This window comes from Globicephala melas, chromosome 15 (assembly GCF_963455315.2).
Source record: "Globicephala melas chromosome 15, mGloMel1.2, whole genome shotgun sequence".
Taxonomy (NCBI): domain Eukaryota; kingdom Metazoa; phylum Chordata; class Mammalia; order Artiodactyla; family Delphinidae; genus Globicephala; species Globicephala melas.
The window spans coordinates 10,464,273-10,486,369 of NC_083328.1; the positions used below are offsets into that span (position 1 = coordinate 10,464,273).

General features: G+C 44.9%; 1 long non-coding RNA gene across 2 annotated transcripts in view; it reads left to right on the forward strand.

The window, feature by feature from the left end:
- LOC115861286 (uncharacterized) overlaps window positions 1-22,097 on the forward strand; it is a 591,507-nt gene that overhangs the window by 175,131 nt on the left and 394,279 nt on the right. For both annotated transcript variants that reach the window (XR_009559028.1, XR_009559029.1), the window contains one exon: window positions 351-443. This is a non-coding gene — a long non-coding RNA (uncharacterized lncRNA). The remainder of the gene's footprint in view (window positions 1-350; window positions 444-22,097) is intronic.

A 22,097-nucleotide genomic window follows, 5' to 3' on the forward strand; every position in this document is an offset into this window, starting at 1 on the left:
TGGGGATTTGGAAATTCTCCTTGAAGTGCCCTTTTGCCTTCTCCCCCACCCCACATTCTCTTTCTTTCTGTCTGAGATATGGATGTGATGGCTGGAGCTCCTGCAGCCATTTCTGACTATGGGAGTGACCTTGAGGATAAAAGCCACTTCGCTTAGGATACTGGGATAGAAACATTGGAGAAGGCTGGGCATTGGTGATCTTTTTGAGCTTCAGTTCCTCATCTGTAGAATAGAAGCAATAAATATAGTGTGAATTACTAGATACTAGGAGTGAAATGCCAAGTACAGCAGCTGACATGGAGCAGGTCCTCAACTAAATGCGGTCTATGCTTTTTTTCCTCTCTCCTTAGGATGTATGGGAACCACAGAAAGTTTTCCTACTTGGATCTATTAACTGCAGGACGGGCAACCTTCACATGGCCACAGCCTGTCGTAACAAACTGGTGAGTAAAGCCAAAGATGACTGTGAGGTTCCCTTCTCTATCTAGTGTGGCCAGAAATCCTTTGAGGCAGCTGCCCGAATACACTTTCTCCAAAGGCTGATGGTTAATCTCTTTTCCTTGGGAACTCTGCCTTAGCATCCTGCCTTCCCGCGGAGAGGTGTCATTTGTAGGAATTGTTGGTTTGACAATAGACGTGCTAAGATGGGCATCTCTAAATCCCCGTGCCCACAGCCTGGGTCCCCATCACTCAGGCTCCTGGGAGCTTCTTCTCATTCCCTAACTCAAATAGATAAGGCACTGCAGAGGGAGAGAAATCTTTGATGTAGAAGGCACTTGGACTAATGGCATAATTACTCCACAGAACCATTTGCAGAGTAATTATGGACTATTGTTAGGATGCTCCAGCTTTTTTTTTTTTTTTAAGTAATGAGGCTTTGCTTAGAGTAAAGTGATGGTGGAAAAGAAAAGCCAATAATATGTGTGTGCATTTAAAGAGGCAAAAAACACCCTCAATCCCCTCCCCCCTCAAAGCAATCTGCTCCCTTTCCCATCTCCCTAATGCAAAACCAGAAACTCACTCAGAACCCACCATGGACCCCAAGTATGCATCGCTCTGTTCTCTGTCCTGTTCACAACATTTCTGATATTATAATGCAATTTCAAGAAATACTGGCTGTAGAATAATTGGCTGAGAAATGCATTTCTTCTATGGATGGAAGGACCTTGAGGCCGTGTTGTTAACGTAATGAAGCCCAGGGGTCTTCTAAGTGTGAAAGTTCTCGAGCAGCTCTCCTCAACACTTCATGCCAGATCTGGGCTTCCTTCTGGCCCTGGCCCACCTCCTATGATGTCCGCAGGGTCCCGTCCCTCGGCATGGAGCCTGCAGCCTCTGCTCGAGAGGGGCTGCGCTAAGCTAATTGAGATACATATTACAATATTAACTTTTAAAATATCGTATTAGGGGACTTCCTTGGTGGCACAGTGGTTAAGAATCCACCTGTCAATGCAGGGGACACAGGTTCGAGCCCTGCTCCAGGAAGATCCCACATGCAGTGGAGCATCTAAGCCCGTGGGCCACAACTACTGAGCCTGCGCTCTAGAGCCCACAAGCCACAACTACTGAGCCCGCATGCCACAACTACTAAAGCCCGCACGCCTAGAGCCCGTGCTCTGCAACAAGAGAAGCCACCATAATGAGAAGCCCGCACACTGCAACAAAGAGTAGCCCCCACTCACTACAACTAGAGAAAGCCCGCGCACAGCAACAAAGACCCAATGCAGCCAAATAAATAAATTTAAAAAAATATCGTATTAGGATATTTAAAATATAGGATATTTCCATTAGGATAAATGAGGTACGTAGAAAAATTGTAACAGAGCATTAGTCTCTGCCTGCACTTAGCAAATTGATTCTGTCCAGATGAGATCTTCAGAGCCCACCCCAGAGACGAAGGGGAGGGGCAGGCTGAGGCTGAGAGCATTCTTTCGAGATGGAAATTCAGTCTGAGGTTGCAGGCGGTGAAGGGCCGAGTGTTGGGTGGAAGGGACTGGATCCATCCAGGTCCTCCCTGATGTCAGTTCCCTGGACCCCAGAGGAAACTGAAGGAATTTTCCAGGTAACCTGGCACTTAGCCGATAACATCAATTCAAAACAATTATAGCACTGTTGGCTGAGCTTCTAGAGAGGACAAGCCCTTTGTGGACATTCTCACTTAATCCTCATTTCAGTGACAGAGCAACAGGGGCCAGGGAAGGAAGGGATTGTCCCAAGGTCTCCCAGCCTCTCAGAACAGCACTTCTGTCTAGGAAGGAACTTTAAGTCTAGGTTTGCATGACTGAAGTCTGATGCCTTAGTGTCTGGCCCTGAGGTCTTGCTGAGCCTACAGGCCTGGGATGTGTAGGGCAGCCTGCAAATTCCCAGCCAGGGTATCTTAGTCTGTTTGGGCTGCTTTAACAGAATATCACAGACTGGGTGGTCCATAAACAACAGACATCTATTTCTCACAGTTCTGGAGGCTGAAAGTCTGAGATCAGAGTGGAACATGGTCAGGTGAGCATGGTCAGGTGCAGCATCTTCCAGGCTGCAGCCTTTTCCTTGTGTCCTCACATGGTGGAGGGGGCAAGGGAGCTCTCTGGAGCCTCTTTTATAAGGGCACTAATCCCATTCATGAGGGTTCCACCCTCATGAACTCACCACATTCCAGATACACTCCTAATACCTTCACACTGGGCATTGGTTTTCCACATATGCATTTTGGGAGGACACAGACAGACATTCAGCCTATAGTACAGGACTTTGTGGACAACCATCCTTTGGCTCTATCTGGGGCTGTGTAGCCAGGTGGCCCACCAGCCACAGACATTGACTGTCATCAGAGCAAGGTGGTCATTTCCTATGAACACAGAAGGTGCATGTGGACAAGGCCGGAAGCCAATTCAGATCCAGCCACTGGTCATGACCCTTGGGTTACTGGTGAGTTGGCTAAAAGAGGCAGCTATGCCAGCATCTGATTTCTGGATAGCTAAGACCTTGAGCCAGGTAACCTCTCTAAGACTCAATTTCTCATCTGTAAAATGGGTTAGTAACCCTATCTCATAGGGTTCTGGGGGAATTAATGAAATAACCCACATAGTACACTTGGCACAGTGCTCACATATATTATGTTTAGAAACATTAGCTGCTACTTAAGTATGATAATAATTATTATTGAGAGCTGAGTCTCTGGAATAAGACCACGTGAGTGGGTCGGCTCTTGGCTCTTCTGTTTATTGGTTGTGTGGTCTTGGGCTAGTTGATACCTCCCAAGGCTCAGTCTCCTTATGTATAAGATGAGGATAATAGATTTACCTAGTTTGGAGAATTAAGAAGATTAAGAGTCCTAATACATTTAATGCTCTCAACGTAGTGCCTGGCCCATAGTCTATTTATTATTTATCTTTGTGTTCAGCTGTGAGTTTATCCATAGGTGGAGGAGGTGGCTGCCTTTTGGTGTCCAGACCTGTATAATGCCTGCTGGACAGTGAGTAGTTTGAGGCTGGCAGGTGGAAGGACAGCGGGTGCACCCCAGATGGACTGGGCTCCCAAGCTGAGGCATTCACTGTCCACACTGCCTCTCAGGCCAGGCGTTGGAGGGGTGGTCTCTTCTGAAGAGAGTGACAGCCTGCTCGGGAGCATGACTGTGGTGTGTGTGTGGGTTCACCACCAGCCCCTTTAGGACAGAAGCGTTGCTTGGTTCATCTTTGCCCCTCCTGTTCAGCTCAGCCCCTGGAACATGATAACAGCTCTGTGAGTTGCTTTGAGTTGCCTATCACACAAGAAACAAAGGTGAACATTCAAGATGGTGTATAATTAAGTCCCACGTTGTATGGTGCACATAATTTGAACAGGAAGAGTCCAGATGACAGGTGAAGCTTTTTGGAGGAGGTGATCTGGACTGAGCCTGCTTTGAAAAGGTCATTGGGAAATAGGGATGGGGTCTGGGTGGGGCAGCAGTGTGCATCATGGCAGGGGCCTGAGTGACCACAGTGTGGTGCGGGGAGAGCAGAGGGCACAGTTTCTATGGAGCAGATGTGTGTATTAGAGGTTAGAGGGTGATGGAGGGCCTTGAGAAGGGAGCAGGAGTTTGAACTCAATGCAGGGGACTATAGTGAGATGCAGAAAGTGTCAGGTGGATCCGACCTTCTGGGAGTATCTTAGGAGTCATTCTCTGAGGTTTTTGTGCAAGCAAATAGAATATTTATCCAGGTCCCAGGGAACCCAGGGACACCTTGGAAAGCAGGAGATGGCTTTGAAGTGGGGTCAAATGAAATCCTTAAGCCTCTGTGTCTATGGACCCGTTCACAAGTTAGAGCCTGTCGATTTTTTTTTTTTTTTTGCGGCACGCGGGCCTCTTACTGTTGCGGCCTCTCCCGTTGCGGAGCACGGGCTCCGGACGCGCAGGCTCAGCGGCCACGGCTCACGGGCCCAGCCGCTCCGCGGCATGTGGGATCTTCCCGGACCGGTGCACGAACCCGTGTCCCCTGCATCAGCAGGCGGACTCTCAACCACTACGCCACCAGGGAAGCCCTAGCCTGTCGATTTTGAAGGCAGAATATTTTTAGGCAAAGCCTTGAATCAGAGGCCTGCCTGGTGAACACAGAGCTTTTTATTTTCAGTCTCATTATCAAGGGCATTGTGCACGGGGCAAAGGCAAAATAGAGAGGGAAAGTGACTGGCAGGCGGGGTCCTGGAACGAGAAAATACGTGACCTTGGGGAAGCCAGAATCCACAGGTAATGACCCCCATGTTAGACTTTCCTGAACAAGGAATTCCATCTTGGAGTCTGCTTCCTGGGAAACCCAACCTGTGACAAGTGGCGATAAAATGCTGAAGGCTGGAGTTAGTTATTTCCTCTCCAGTCCCCAGTTTCTGCATTTGCAAAATGAAAATGGTACACCAGATGGAGGTTCTCAAAGTGTGGTCCGTGGAACCCTGAGGGTGCCCGAAATACTCTCAAGACAAAACTATTGTCGCAGTATTATTACTGTTATCTATTTGCCATTTGCACTGATGGTGCCAAAGCAATGGTGCCTTAGCAGTGGCATCAAACCATGCTAATATCATTGTATTCTTTACTACCACATACTCGCAGTAAAAATAAAATGTCAGTTTCACTTAAGAACGTCCTTGGGACTTCCCTGGTGGTCCAGTGGTAAAGAAGCCGCCTTACAATGCAGGGAACGCGGGTCCCATCCCTGGTCAGGGAACTAAGATCCCACATACCGCGGGGCGACTAAGCCCTCGTGCCACAACTACTGAGCTCGCATGCCTCAGTGAGAGAGCCCACGTGCCGCAAACTACAGAGCCCATGTGCCCTGGAGCCTGAGTGCCACAACTAGAGAAGAGAAAACCCGCACGCCACAACCAGAGAGAAGCCCACGTGCCTCAACAAAGATCCCGCGTGCCGCAACTAAGACCTGACGCAGCCAAATGAATGAATAAATAAATAAAATACGAATTACAACATTTGCTTATGCTTTTTCAACCCTCCCCTCGCCACTGCCTCGGCCCCTGAAACCCCAAAGTAGCCTAAAAAAGCACAGATTTCTCTCCCCACCCAACCATCAGTTGAAGATCCTTGTCTCAAATTATACAGAATATATTTTCCAAGGTGGCATCATTAAGTTCTCCCATTCCGCACGTTCTTTAAACACTGTAACAATGTAACATAACTCTTCCCACTGAGAGGCAAGGTCTATGTCCCCTCCACTGGAATCTGGGTCACCTGTGACTATGGAAAAAGAGGCACTGTGTGACTTTTGCTGCTAGGTCATAACAAGCCATGCAGTTCCCATGTGGTCCTGTTGGGACTTTATTCTTGGAGCCCAGCCACCATGCAGCCAGGAAGCCCAGGCCACAAGGAGAGACCGCGTGTAGGTACTCCAGCCAACAGCTCCAGTTGAGGTCCCCGCCGACAGCCGGCATCAGCTACCAGCAAGGCGTGAATGGGCCTTCAGAGCCCCCAGTGGTTTATCAGCTATGCCCCAGACATCCTGGAGTGGAGATGAATTGTCTCCACTGAGTCCTGACCAAATTGCAGGACCACGAGAAAATAAGCGATTGTTGATAAGTCTCTACATTTTGGGGTGGGTTTGTACATAGCAACAGTAACTGGAATCAAAGTCAAAAGAGGGCATTGGCGGCTATGGGGAGAGATGTATTTTGGAATAAACTTTCACCCTTTGTCTATTTCACCCCTGACCACTGTGGTCCACAGTGCAGTTGGGGAGAAACAGCCCATGAGGTCGAACTTTGGTTAATTTTCCCATTTCCCGTTATCAGTGTCTGTTATTAGTCATATCCATATAAGGTCTTTTTTAAAAAAATTTTTTTAAGGACTTGGGATAAGTCAAGCTACTTATTTGGGCTCCAGCCTCCTCATCTGTCAAAGGAGGAGTTGGACTAAATCTTTCAGCTCTTTTCCAGCTCTGACGTGCCAGTTTCCTCTCTTCATTTTATTTTCCCCATGTTTCTCCTTTTTTCAAATTTAAAAATGAAAATTGTAAGCTCAACAAAATCTCCACGTCTCTGCTAGTATCTAATCCACTTGGGGCAGATAAACTGCAGGAATAGCTTTTTCTGGCTCTGTGAATTTGACAAGTGTGTTTGCATACCGCCTGGCGTTTTGTCTGCATTTTCTCACTTTTGGATGCCAGGAGTCCCACTGACAACACAGCATTCCAAGGACAGCAACCATTTGTCCTCTTAATCCTTTCCTTTTTTTTTCAACCTCCAAACTGAAATGTTTATGAGTCTTTATATATCTTAGGACGTTCAATCTAAACAAGGTACAGTTTTTCTTTTCGGGGAAACTGATTGGAGTAGATTCATGCAGATGGGTTAACATGTAATTTAAGAGCTGTGTTCAAGGTTTGCACACTGGGAGACTGGCCACTGACAGACCAACAAAGGACAACTCAGGTGGGTACCGTTAACTCAACCAAAATTTGGAGAAGGAGAGATCCTGTTGTGTCTCTCTACCCCACTCTGTTGCTTGTTTTACCCCTAGGCATGAATGGGTAGAATCCCTAGTCCAGTTAGAGTGACCTGGAATGGAGAATCACTTACCTTCAAGCTGATAGGCACTTGAAGAAAGACCTTGAAGGTTGGAGATTAGCTAAACACTCAGCGGCCATAAAGACAGGTTGACTAGAAAATTACAGGGTATTTAAAATAAATTTTATGTACACTGCATACAAGCGGCCCCTGCTTTCTATTCATTTATTTATTTAATTATTTATGAGGTATAGTTGATGTACAATATTATGTCAGTTTCAATCTGACATTTACATATGTTCGGAAACGTCCCTGTTTTCTTTTTGATATCTAAATATTTGTGAATGTTTATTAATAAACACTGGCAATGTACATATATTTTTTAATGTGGTTTTGCTTACCTGGGAGTTCGAATGATCTTTTTCTTTAAAAGTGACCCGTCATATATATTTTATATACACATCTGTATCTTTGATATCTAAGAATCAAAATAAATAGATAATTACAAACATTGATACAGTTTAGACATATGTATTCTGGACTGTAATAATCTGGAAAGAAAAGGTATATTGGAGGTTTGTTGATGCATATATTCTCGGGGACCCTCAGCATAATGCTAATTAAATTGGATTTGAACTTCTTCATTGGCGAATAGAACCCATTTTTGCTTATTATCATAACTAATAAATATGTTTTGTTTTATTTATCATATTATTTCATGCATTCACTCATTCACATTCCATTATTTTGCCCTATGGGTAATTTTTTTCTTTGCTTTTATTTTCTCTTGTGATAGTTGATGGTTTGCGCAAATATTTAGTTTTAATAAGTTGTTAATTTTACACTTCTCAAAAACATCTTTGGGCTTCCCTGGTGGCGCAGTGGTTACGAATCCGCCTGCCAATGCAGGGGACACCGGTTCAATCCCTGGTCCGGGAAGATCCCACATGCCACGAAGCAGCTAAGCCCGTGCGCCACAACTACTGAGCCTGTGCTCTAGAGCCCACGAGCCACAGCTACTGAGCCCACATGCCACAACTACTGAAGCCTGCACCTAGAGCCTGTGCTCTGCAACAAGAGAAGCCACCGCAATGAGAAGCCTGTGCACTGCAACGAAGAGTAGCCCCCGCTCACCTCAACTAGAGAAGTCCTGTGCATAGCAACAAAGACCCAGAACAGCCAAAAAATAAATAAAAATCTTAAAAAAAAAAATCTTTGCTTTTACATCTCCTATAATTATTAAATGGAGGAATAATATAACAAACTTGGACTCCTCTTTTTGAAATGAGGAGTGAATGATGTGTTGTAGCTCTCTTCACTCAACTCCCTAGATGTGCCAGTATCACCTTGGGTACATTGTAGGACGCAGGTGCTTATTCATATTGACTTTTTTTTTTTTACAATATATAACTTGTTTTTCAGGCATCCCTGTAGACTTGGACATTCATTTCTGTACCATATTTTTGTCAATTTATTTAGACAATCATTTTATAACTTTTCAGATGAGTCCTTCGTTTTGATTCCTCTGGTAGATTTAGGGATTATAACTTCGGTTAATGTTTTCAGGAGAAATGAGTCAGTAACAGAATTTTCTGTGGCATTACCTCTCTCAGACTATCTTTCCTTTGTCTTGAACAAAGGCATATACGTGAACAGCATCCGGGCTAGGCAAAGAACTCTTGGGTCACAGAATTCCCCCTTAACATTCTACAGACATTGCTTTGCTTTCTATATTGGCATTGGTAGGATCTGGGGTCAGCCTAGTTTTGGTTCTTTGTAAGTGACCTGTCATTATATTTATTTTTTGCTTAGTTTAGTGGCATTTTCCCTCCAACCTTGATACTGAAAAATGTCACTAAAATATGCCTACTTTGTCTCTTTTCATAACTTTCCTTCAAACAGTGAATCCTTTTGATTTATATGCTCAGACTTTTTTTCAAGCACAGGAACATTGTCTCCTACTAAATCATTGATTTTTTTTTTGCTTCCTCCACTTATTCTGCTTTCTTATTTAGGAATACGGCTAATCCAGAGATTAAATATTGGATTTCTAGCCTACTTGCGTATTATCTTCTTTCTTATTATATTTATCTTTCTGTGCTTCTTCTCACTCCCACCCCCTCAGTCTTATTGCATTTACCTGGTTAATCATCTCCACCACCAACCTATTTTTTTCCCCATCGTTGATGTTTGCTTTTTAGTGCCTCCAACGTGGATTTTAATTTTGTTACTGTTTTTAGCTTCCTGGCACTCTTCCTGTCTCTGCCAGCTTCTTTTTTATTTGAGCCTACAGTTCTGATTTTTCATTTCATCATTCAAAACTTACTTTATGAGCTTTTTAAATTTTTTAAAAGTTAAGAACATAAAACAGATGTATTCTAAACATTTCTTCTGTTTCCTGTAATCAGTTGATTTCCCAGGTAAGCTTTTCCTCTATACACCTAGGGCAAAGTTTTCATGTGTGTATTATACAATCTTTTTATAGACCCAATTTTTCCCCTCTGCATATGTATCCTTCCATATATATATATATATCTGTATATATATATTTCATATATATATATGTGTATATATATATATATATATATATATATATATATATATAATTTCTCTTTGCTCAAGGATATCCTTGAGCAAAGAGAGATGTTTTCCAGGTCAGTGTTTGCTAGCTGATAGAGCATATCTATCTCTTTCATCCCCTTCATAGGCTGCCTGCCTTCTGCCAGAATTTCCTTTTTGGATCTCAGGCCAGAGGCAGATTGATGTGCCCAGCCCATAGCCACATTTATGGTTAATGGCAAACATTTACCTAGTACAGCTCTTTATAACTCACAGAATTTCATCTGGTCCCTTAAGTGACAGAAAGTGATTATATTTCCAGATAATTGAAATAGTCAATAGTTCTTCTGCTACAAGTAAGCTCGGAAAAAAATCTATAGTCCACAGAGTCTGTTGTTCCCAGTTCGCATTCATGAAATAAACTTTCACAGACACATCTCACTTTTGCCTGTGTTGTGTTTTGGGGAGTTTTCTCTGTAAGACAGCATTTCTCAAAGGGTGTTTTGTGGAAAGGGCTAGAAACTCTAAGGGAGAATGATAGAAGAGAACATTCAATTAACTAGATAACTAGTTAATCTGAAAAAGGGTTCAGTGGCCAAATACTTATGGAAATATTGGATTCATTAATGTTAAATGGGCTTATTTACTGCAGTAAGTTGTTCTGAACCCCCTTGGTCAAAGTGGAGAAACCAAACTTGTGAAAGGGAAATTCATCACAAGGACATGGGGTACTTCACAGCACTCAGGATGGCAATACAGTGGGCTTCCAAAAGTACTTAACCTGCACTCAAAAGCTCACAGACTCTGTCTTGCATCTCTGCTCCTTACTGGGCATTCTTCCCCCTCTTCCCCTCACATCCTAGCCTCCTTCCCCTCTCTAGTCATCATGGTGGGGAATGTACTGATGACAGGTTTCAGAGCTTTGTATCTTACAGCTTCGAACACTAGAAAGACACTGACTTCTCAGTTTCCTTCCAGAATTTCCAAAAAATAAAACTGGCCTAAGTTGAATCAATCATCCATCCTGGGACCAATCTAATGTGGCTAGTGGGGGGGTCTGGGAAAGAAACTGTGATTGCCTAAACTTAGGTCAGGTGCTTACTTTTGGACCAACCAACTGCAGCCAAGAGTGCAGCTGATCACACTGAACAAAATGGCTGCTCCCTGAGTAGTTACATGAAGGGGAGAAATGGGGGAGGAAAAGCACTTTCCAGAAGAGCCAAGGGGACCGGAGAGACAAAGGAGTGTGCCCGTTATACAGAGTAAATGTGACATGGAGTTTCAAAAAGGGAGCCTGTTATGTGCAGGTTTTCCCCAGATATTTTTACCACTGGTGTTTATTTTGGAGGGGCATCCTGGGAATTGGCATTGTGAGGAATGCCTTTTGGGGGTGATGTTGTAAAGGACATGGAAGGAGAGGTGGAGAAGGTAGTGGGGTAGGCATGGGGAAGTGGAGGCTAGCTAAGGGAGCAGATCTTACACTAGAGAGGGACTCACTGCCTTGGTTTCTGGCTGGTGGCTTGGGCTCTGGGTCTCTGAAGTAGGAGTTCACAGTAGTGGTGATGGTTGTAGGGTAGAGCCTTCTGCCGCCTCCCACCTGCCTTGCCATATTGTTGCTCCAAAGCAACAGCTCTACCCTGGAAGGACCTATCTGTGTTTCTAAAATTCCAGTTTCTGTAGCAGGTCTCTTCCATCTGGAGACAAGATACCAGGACCTTCCCTCCAGGATCCACATGTCTGGTTGCAGCTTTTGGCTGTGAATTATGTCTTTCTCATTGGCCCACTGTGTAGTAGAAACAATTTTTAATCATCAGATTTACTGTGCAGATATATGCCATTTGTTAATGATGAGATTTATCGCAATAAAATTTATGCGCTCCAGTGTCCTTTCTAATGAGGCAAAGTAGATAGTGCGACTCTAGTTAAATGTGCTTTGTGTGAGTTAAGTCAGGGATTTCAGCTGAACTGTAGTTGACTGTTGTCTGTGCTCATGGAAAAGCAGGCTTTCTTCTACCTTCAGCCAAGCCCTTAATGGTAAACTTGATCATCTGAAAGAGCTAAGGGCAGCTTGCTGAGGGGAGATAACCAGGAAGCCCATAGACCAGGGAGTTTCAAGCTTCTTTCCAGTTATATACTTTTACAGGCTGAAATGTCCCCAGGAGAGACAAAGAACTGAGATATTCTAGTTAAAGAAGCCCTTCCATTGACCTTGGCAAATCTGCCAGCAATGTGGCCCTGGGCAGGGCTCGCAAGAAGCCCCCTGGATTTGGCCAAGCATAGTTTGAAAGCCACCGCTGGTTATGAAAGACCTTAGGGCAGGACCTGGCTCAGACTGTGCTCAATCAAAAGGAGCTCCCGTTCTCTTGCTCTGACATTAAACTCCTTACTCAGAACTGTCACAGCATTCTATGGTTTCTCTCTGGAACTCTTATTACTCCTTCCTTGTATCATATAATAATTCAGATATATGACTTACCTCCTTATATCTGCTTACTGGTCTGTAATGTACTTGAAGGAAGGATTCATTAGATCCCCAAATATCCAGTCAGCATCCACATTTCCATGATTATTTAAGTGTGTGTGTGAGTTTGTTTGAACCAGGATTTAATCAAAGCCCACCCATTACATTTAGTATTTTCGTCTACAGTTTCTCCCGCCTTCTTTTCGTTTTTCTCGCAATTTACTTGTTGAAGAAAAATGGGTCATCCAAGCTATGTAATTTCTCACATTGTGGTTTTTGCAGTTTGCATGATTTAGCATAACATTTAAACAGAACTTAATAAGGATTTTCAACAGAGATCCACATTTATTTCCCTAGAGTGTATCATCCAGTCTCCTAGGTCTGTGGCATTGGGCCCCTTCGTGGGTGTGCTTTCCAGCAGGGCTCACACACCTCTCTGCTTGAGGGTACTTCTCTCTAGCTAGGCCAGCCTGCTTGTCATCCTGGTATAGCACCACCTCCTTCACAAAATCACAGACGGTTAAGGCGCAAAGGACCTAGAGTCAATCTCATATCCGTGATTCCCATCCAAATGCAGTGTCCTTCCTTTCACCGCTTCTCATACATATTCATCACCTTCTTAAAGACCAGACTCAGATGCACCTGAGAACTCAGTATGAGAAGTGGGAAGAAAGCCTGGACTTCGGAGCTAGAAATATTGGAGTCAGACTCTTGGGTTGGCTACTCCCCAATATCTTCTGTTTTTTTTTTTAATAGTTTCTTTTGAGGGCTGTTCTTTCTTTTTTGGGGGGGTGGGGTGGGGGCGCTGTGCTACACAGCATGTGAGATCTTAGTTCCCTGACCAGGGATTGAACCTGCGCCCCCTGCATTGGAAGTGTGGAGTCTTAACCACTGGACCTCCAGGGAAGTCCTGAAGATCTTCTGATCTGGTACAAGTTATTGAGCCTCTCTGAGCTTTAGTGTTTTCATCTATTTAATGGGAATGTTGCAAGGATTGAACAAGGCAAAATGAAGCAAAACAAGACATTCTTCCCATTGCTTAGGCCAAAAGCATTCGAGTTGCTCTTTACTTATCTCTCTCAGACACATCCTGTACTAGAAAAAGCCCATAAAGAGAAGCTCAGTGTTGTATGGTTTGGTCAAGTCTCCTCTTTGAGCCTTTTTAAATATAGGAAATCCTTAAATAACAGGAATAGCTAACATCTATTGATCAGGTCCTCTCCATCAGGCAGTGTACAAAGGCCTTATATCTAATAACTCATTTGGCCCTGGAACAATCCTAGGAGGTATTATTATCATCACTCCTATTTTTACAGATGAGGAAACCGAGGCCCAGAAAAATTAAGTAACTTGCCCAAGATTGCACAGCTGGTAAGTGGTAGCATCTGGATTTGAACCCAGGTGGTCAGGTTCCAGGGGCTTCTTAACCCTGGCTGTGCAACCAAATCCTCTGGGAGCTATTACAACATTGAAAGCCAGATCTCACCCCACATCAAGAGAATCAGAGTCTCTGGGGGTTGGATCCAGATGGGGATACCTCTTAAAAGCTCCTAGAGGATTCTACTGGGCATCTAGGATTGAGAACAACCGACTAGTTATGTGTTGGATGTCTGTTGATATAATGTAACTGCAAGTGAGACCCACGTCCATGATTATTATTAATTATATCTGTGCACCCTTAGGTCTCTCCTCTTGAGTGTCCTTGGGTGTTACCTCCCCTCTGTGGAGTTAGATTGGGGTTCTAAGTCCCCTCGAACCTAACATCCCAGGCATCTGTGAGTCAGGGAAGCTCACAATCTCAAGTGACCTGGGAGTCAGAGGCAAGGATGAAGGGGAACCAGGCTGGCTGCTTTGTTGGTGGTAGCAGGAAGACTCTTCAAAAGCCTTGGCAGGGCTTGTCACAGCCCAAGTGAAATTACATTCATGTGTTGGTCACAGTTATGTACTGCTCAGGCCAGTTGAGGTGAAAAACGTGTAGGCTTTGAACCATTGGAGGAATGCTTCATCAGCTGTCAGCCGCCGAACACACTCACGATCAGATTCACAGTGACCCTTAGATGCTGACAGTCACTACAGGCCCTCGCCCATCTGGGAGATAGACAGCACTGTCTTGTCAGTTTGTCACATCGAATGACAGCCTCTCCAGATTTGGTTCTGCGTGGACAAGAGAAGCTGTCACAGAAACCTTGTCGACTCAATGAGCCAGCGGCACCTCATCCGTCATGCGGTGTGAATAAGGAGGACAGGGCAATTAGGTGCTCTCCAGCGTTAACATAAGAAAGTTGACAAATTAAAGCTTGTCGGTTTCCTGGAAGCCACTCAGTGATCATACGATTTTGGAAGTGGACATACGAAGGCAGGAATCTGCAGTGTTCGTTGTGGATCCTATGTTCCAGTGTCTCCTTCTTTCAGTTCATCAAACTTAACCTCAGTCAAGCAGGACCACTGGAAGAAGCACCAGGATCTCCCCAGCCTCACACAGCTTCTGCCAGTTGTCAGTTGCACCAGGTGGAAGAAGAAAAGGTGTTGAGTTTGGATGCCAGCGTTTGTCTTGACTAGGCCTCCTCAAGCTTATTTCATTGCATGAAAATGAAATGGAATGAGAAGGAATAATCAGAGTCCATTGCACAGAGTGGGATTAAGTTTTGTTTGTGAAACTTTTATTTCAGTTATGTAAATGTGTAAATCTTTGGGTGTCCTGGGTCAGGAGGTAAAGTGTGCTTTTTACTGGGGGTAATTGTCAAGAAAATTTTAAAACCACTGGCTTAAGGAATCCAGGGGTAAAGGAAGAGTCCTACCGATCTGTTCAGTTGGGCAGATAGAAATAGCCACAACTCTGAATTTTTACCATGTGCCAGGCACTGGTCTAAGCACTTGAGAGGTATTAAGTCATTTAATTCTCACAACAACCCTATGAAGTAGATACCATATTACTAAACCCATGTTACAGTTGAGGAAATAGAGGCATGGTAGGTTAAGAACCATGGAAGGTAGAATAGTAGCCCCCAGAGATGTGCATGTCCTAATGCCCCAAACCTGGGAATGTTACCTTGCATGGCAAAATGACTGCAGATGTGATTAAGTTAAGGCTCTTGAGATGGGGACACTATTCTGGATTATGTAGGTGGGCCCAATGTAATCCTGTGGGTCCTCAAAAGATGGTAGAGGGAGGCAGAAGGTCAAAGTCCAAGAGAGATCTGAAGCTGCTACACTGCTGACTTTGAAGATGGGGGAAGGGGCCACGAGCCAAGAAACGTAGCAACCTCCCTTTGGTCTCGACCTCCCTCCATTTTGACTTTGTGCCCTCCACCTCTCTTCCAAGTCCATAACCTTCTTTGAGACCTGGCTTAAAGCCCACCTCTTCCAGCAGGTCTTCCTTGATTAATTTCACTTCAGCAGTAGTATGAAATGGGTATGTCAACTTAGACTTCCATTAGCTGCATATGAGCATGTCCACTTGGCCACACCCTGCACAACACAGTGTATTCTTATTTCAAAATTCTTTGTGGCACCTTTTAAGGTAGAGCTGAGGCACATCTGCTGAAATAAATCAACATTCTTGTCTTCACTAACTTAATTAACGAGTCCATGTGTCTATGTTTGGACATACATACAACCCCTCCGATGAAAATTTTGTGTGTATATGAGCTAAGAAACACTGAGAAATGATCAGCTTTCTTTTTCCTCTTCTTCTTCATGCTGAGATCTGTTGAATTTCAATGAGTGTTCTAATACGCAGAAACCAGAATTTGCAAGACTAGAAATAGAGAGAAATGAAAAGGAACAATTTATTAAGATATGAAGACATAGATTTTTGTGAAATGAAAAGACATATAAACTGTTTATATTTTATTATGTATTCCAGGTAGCTAAGATTTTGTAAAAATTAATTCATTGGTTCCATCAATAGGTTTTTAGTAAAAATTAAGCGTTATATGGCTCCATGGTTATACTATTCTACACTTGGGGTATGTCATAAATTCTTGAGAATAGAGTCATAGCTGTCTAACTTGTAATTTGGATATCTATTTGGCAAACCTGTGTTTGCATTCAGTTATAAGATGATTGCATCAGGTCAAAACTGATCCAGCAGCAAGGTTTCAGCTCTCCCTGTCCTGTTCTCTAAAATGATAAAAGATCAGGAGTCAGAGGGGTTGGGCTCCTCTCCCAGAGACTTTAGGAGAATAACAGGACCTCTCTGGACCTCCATTTCCTCATCTGCAAAAATCAAGGTATTGCTTTTTGTTTTGTTTTTGCGGTACGCGGGCCTCTCACTGCCGTGGCCTCTCCCATTGCGGAGCAGAGGCTCCGGACGCGCAGGCTCAGCGGCCATGGCTCACGGGCCCAGCCACTCCGCGGCATGTGGGATCCTCCCGGACCGGGGCACGAACCCGCGTCCCCTGTATCGGCAGGCGGACTCTCAACCACTGTGCCACCAGGGAAGCCCAAGGTATTGCTTTATATGGCCTCTAAGGTTTGTTCCATTCCAAAATTCCATGTTCCTGTGATTCTGATCACAGTGCTGGTCCAGTCATGCATGCAAAGTGCTGACTATTTAAATCATTGCTCACAGGTTGAACATTTCATCGCTGTCAAGAGCCCAGAATTGCACGGAGGGGCAGTGCTTACTTCTCTAGTTTGATGCTGAACGTCATTATGCTTGAAATGGTAAAGGAGGTGGGTGTGCTCCTTTGCCAGGGCTTGTCCTTGTGCTGTGCATGCTCTGCATGTAAGGGCTGCTTACCCGTCTCACTCAAATAGGTCCAGACCCCATTTGCCCACGACCCTGTGTTGGTCATCTGGTCTACCTGGTCTGAACCAGCCCCATTTACGCTCCATCTCAGGCACAACCGTGCCTCACTTATTGTTTCTTTGTACTCCCTTGGGGAGTGTTTACACCAAGATTATAAAGAGGCAACCACAAGGGTTATTTGTGAAGAACTGTAATCTCTAACCCATCCCCCACACCACATATACACATACCCACTCAAATATATATATTCAACTTCACCTTTCTTTTTTTTTTTTTAAAAGAGCCATGAGAGTTGCAGACTATACTGTCAGACACACTTCAGTTCAAATTTTGGTTTCTACATTTTCATTTGTGTGACTCTGGACAAATCCTTTAACCTTGCTGTGCCTTGGTTACTTTATCTGTACAATGGGATGATGATAGATGGTGCTCATTAAGCTGTTGTAGGGATACCAGGAGAGAACGTGGGAGGCTTGGTGCTCACGCTGAGTGGGCACACAGTAAATACTAGCTCTTACTGTGTCTGGATAAACTATGAAACCCTGTACATCTCTCCTTTTTCTAAGCAGCCTCTGTGCCATTTCATTTAATTTTCTCCAGCTACAAAATTACAGACTGAAGGCTGATGGGCCATTCTCCTACCCAGACACTGCTCAGCTCTCCTGATGTGCTGGCTGGTCAGGAGCTTGGGAGGACCAGGCTCCAGCAAGGGATGAGTGTTGGTGGCCCACGGTGACTTCTAAGTTTGCTCATCTGACTTTAGTGCTAGAATAGAACAATCTAAGTTTTCAGGTCAATTCCAGAAAAGCCCCATGGAAGTTCTGATGGACCGGCCAGAGCTCCAGGGACTCTGCTTCTCCCTCTCTAGCTTGAATACTCATGACTCCTCATCCAGGGGCTGCGGTGGGGAAGGCTATGCACAAGCAGTGTGACCTTTGCCAACGCGGACCTGCCCAGCTGACAGTGGGTGAACCTGGTGGGACTGTCCTGTGTTTTCACCACACTCAGCCCCTGGGGATAAGGACTTTCTCTGAAGCCTTGAGGGGAACTTAGGGACAGGCTTCTCCCTCGATATGCAGACCAGTGGTTCTCACACTTCAGAGAGCATCAGAATGACCTGGAGGGCTTGTGAGAATGCTGATTGCCAGGCCCCACACCCAGAGTTTCTGGTTCAGTTGTTCTGAGCAGGACCTGAGAATCTGCAATTTTTAAACTACTGATGCCGCTGTTTGGGGGACCAGTCTTTGAGAACCTCTGATCAAGACCACGATAGGCATAGCCTCCAGGCCATCAGACAGTTTCACAGACTGATCCCTACTCTTGCAAGCGTATGTCTGCCCCATGAACCAAGGCCTTGCTCATATGAATTAATGGCTTCCAACTGGGAGGAATCTACGACCTGCAATCCATGCCTGTTAATGGGCTGCTTGGGAGAGCGAACAAGCTGAGACATTGGTGCCCTCTGTCACCATGTCATTGCTACAATGGGGGTGGTGACATGATTGATGGAAAGGTGCCAACAGACACAATTAGAGGACGTGCTATTTCTTTAATGGCAAAGACTGTGAGAACTTATGGAGACACTTACGTAAAGCGGGAGACAACATAGCAAGCGCCCAGGTGGTGGCTTGAACTTCCCAGCCGCCCAACCCCCACGAAGACATGCAGCCGCTGCTGATGCCATCTGCGTGGTGTGAAGATCTTACACAGATCTTTACACAGCTGGTGCATCTGTGCCTCGCTTCCCGGAGCAGCCTTTGCCTGACAGGCCCAGAGAGGTTTCCGTTCCGTTTTGGCACAACTTCCCCATGTGCACATTTTGGTGATTCTGGCCGAGCGCCCGCCTGCTCAGCTGGTGCAGAAATGGATACAAAGCATGGCCAGCACATTCCTGTGAGATGGGTGAGTTGAAGGTCAACTTTCCTGACGGAACATGCCTCCGTGGGTCCACCCTGGTCCTTTTCCCTTGTCTGAAGTGTCTGCTGGCTCCGGGCCCCTCCTGCCTCGGTGTCCATGTTGACACCTTCCCCAGGAAAATCTGCTTTTAGATGATCAGAGATTTCCATGGGAAGGAGCTAATAAAGGGTGGGGAGGGGGCCAGATGTGCCCCCTTAAACATTGCATTCTTTTGCACAGATAATAAGTTAGGGCAGGACTTTTATTTTCTATATGGGCACAGGTAGAAACTGGAGGATGGAGAGAAAAAGACAGGAAGAGAGAGAAAGAGAGAGCGGGAGAGAAATCCCTGTTGTTCTGAGTATCCTTCCAAACCAGCCGCATCAGGAAGCCCCTGACTCTGTGTCGCTGGGAGGAATGCCTCTTCCCAGTGGCAGCAGCCATCTGGCCCCAGGAGGATTGACCTGCCTCTGCCCCGGGCTTTCTTCTTTTGGAGGCCAGTCCTGGCTGTCATTAGTCAGGCCTTGCAGGCACCGTTCATCTCCCATAGTTCCTTTAACTCTTTCCTCGCTTCCTTCACCCAGATCCTAAGCGGTGGCCTCTGCACCCATCACGTGGGCCAGCGCGAGAGAACACACTTTGTGTTCCCATCTGAGCTCAAAAGGTTATTTAAGCCTCATGCCTGGATTTTGGGAGGATGCTCACAGGCTTGGAAGGTAGTGAAGGACAGTGAAGGGAGGGCTTTTTGGTATCAGAGTTGACCTTGGGTTTGCAATGAGTTCTTAGATACAATGTTGTAAGTACGATTTTTAAGAGAAAAAATTGCTAAATTGAATTTCATCAAAATTAAAATCTTTGGGTCTTTCAAAAATACTAAGAGAATGAAAAGATAAGCCACAGACTGGAGAAGATATATCACCAAATCACCCTTTATTAGCTCTTCCCCATGGAAAGCTTTGATCATCTAAAAGCAGATTTTCCAGGGGAAGGTGTCAACATGGATACCGAGGCAGGAGGGGCCCGGAGCCAGCAGACACTTCAGACAAGGGAAGAGGACCAGGGTGGACCCCCAGGGGCATGTTCTGTCAGGAAAGTTGACCTTCAACTCACTCATCCTACAGGAATGTGCTGGCAATGCTTTGTATCCATTTCTGCACCAGCTGAGCAGGCGGGCGCTCGGCCAGAATCACCAAATTGTGTCCAGAAGAGACATTTGATCGAGGAAGATGTATGGATGGCAAATAAGCACATGAAAAGATGCTCAACGTCATTTGTCACTTAGGAAATGCAAATTAAAACTACGGTGAGAACCGGTCAGGATGGCCATCATCAAAAAATCTAGAAACGATAAATGCTGGAGAGGGTGTGGAGAAAAGGGAACCCTCTTGCACTGCTGGTGGGAATGTAAATTGATACAGCCACTGTGGAGAACAGTATGGAGGTTCCTTAAAAAACTACAAATAGAACTACCATATGACCCAGCAATCCCACTACTGGGCATATATCCTGAGAAAACCATAATTCAAAAAGAGTCATGTACCACAGTGTTCATTGCAGCACTATTTACAACAGCCAGGAAGCAACCTAAGTGTCCATCGACAGATGAATGGATAAAGAAGATGTGGCACATATATACAATGCAATATTACTCAGGCATAAAAAGAAACGAAATTGAGTTATTTGTAGTGAGGTGGATGGACCTAGAGTCTGTCATACAGAGTGAAGTAAGTCAGAAAGAGAAAAACAAATACCATATGCTAACACATATATATGGAATTTAAGAAAAAAAAAGTCATGAAGAACCTAGGGGTAAGATGGGAATAAAGACACAGACCTACTAGAGAATGGACTTGAGGATATGGGGAGGGGGAAGGGTAAGCTGTGACAAAGTGAGAGAGTGGCATGGACATATATACACTACCAAACGTAAAATAGATAGCTAGTGGGAAGCAGCCGCGTAGCAAGGGAGATCAGCTCGGTGCTTTGTGACTACCTAGAGGGGTGGGATAGGGAGGGTGGGAGGGAGGGAGACGCAAGAGGAAAGAGATATGGGAACATATGTATATGTATAACTGATTCATTTTGTTATAAAGCAGAAACTAACACACCATTGTAAAGCAATTATGCTCCAATAAAGATGTCAAAAAAAAAAAAATGGTGAGATACCCCTGCATGCCTATTCAAACGGCTAAAATAATAAAAGGTTGACCACACCAAGTATTGATGAGAAACTGATCGTCATACCCAGCTGGTGGGGATGTAAATGATACAGCCACTTCGCAAAGTAGTTTGGTAGTTTCTTCAAAAGTTAGACATACACCCGCTGTTAAAGATTAATTAGTGACTGAGGAAAAAACACACATTCATTGGGTGGGGGAAATTCCTAAAGAGAGAAGAGATTTAGCAGATAAAGGGAAATTTATTTTCTCATGATTCTGGAGGCTAGAAGTATGAGATCAAGGTGTCCACAGAGTTGGTTTTTTCTGAGGTCTCTCTCCTTGGCTTGTAGATGGCTGTCTTCTCCTTGTGTCCTCACATGGTCTGGCCTCTATGCGTGTCTGTGTCCTAATCTCCTCTTCTTATAAAGACACCAGTCATATTGGATTAGGACCCGCTCCAATCACCTCATTTCAACTTAATTACCACTTTAAAGATTCTACTGCCAAATGCAGTCTCATCTGAGGCACTAGGAGTTGAACTTCAACATATGAATTTTGCGGGGGGGGGGACACAATTCAGCCCATAACGTGGTGTATATGAGAAAGCAACAGTGTCTTGCACGGCAAGGAAACTCATCTTAAAATCAAGCAGATAAAGATTCCAGCTTTTTTGCTCCTTCTTAGTCATGGACTATCGGCCAAGTCACTTAAGTTACTCGTGGACCCTCCAGTTCCCTCTTCTGAAAGTGGCAGGCACTGTAGGGTGCTTGCCTCGCAGCTGTCCTGTGGGAAAATAGAGAGGATGGTACAGCCCTGTAATGAATGAGCAGTGCCAACCCTGGGAGCATCAACCATCAGACCTCCGCTTAGTGAGAAACACACAGCCGTGATGACTGGCTCCATTTGCTGTGCATCTGTGCCTCGCTTCCCAGAGCATCCTGTGCAATGTGGCGATACGTGCATCTGCAGCGTCGCTGTGAGGACCACACAAGATAGAGTACAGAAACTAAAAACGCTTGGCACGTAATAGAGTCCCGGTCAATGGCAGCTTTTCCTGTTATCAATGAGAAAGTCAGCCTTTGGACCTTTGGAGAAAGCACCCTCTGTTTTCGGAGAGCCCTGCTAATCCCTAAAATGGAACATTTCGATGCTGCTTCCAAATGTCCTTGCAGCAGGATGGTTCTTTTTCTTCCCTAACTAGTAGCAGGTGTTTGGCTGTGTCCATTAAACGCCATTCCGTGCTCCCCTGACAAACGAGTTTTTTATTTAGTGGTGTAGGATCAATAATGTG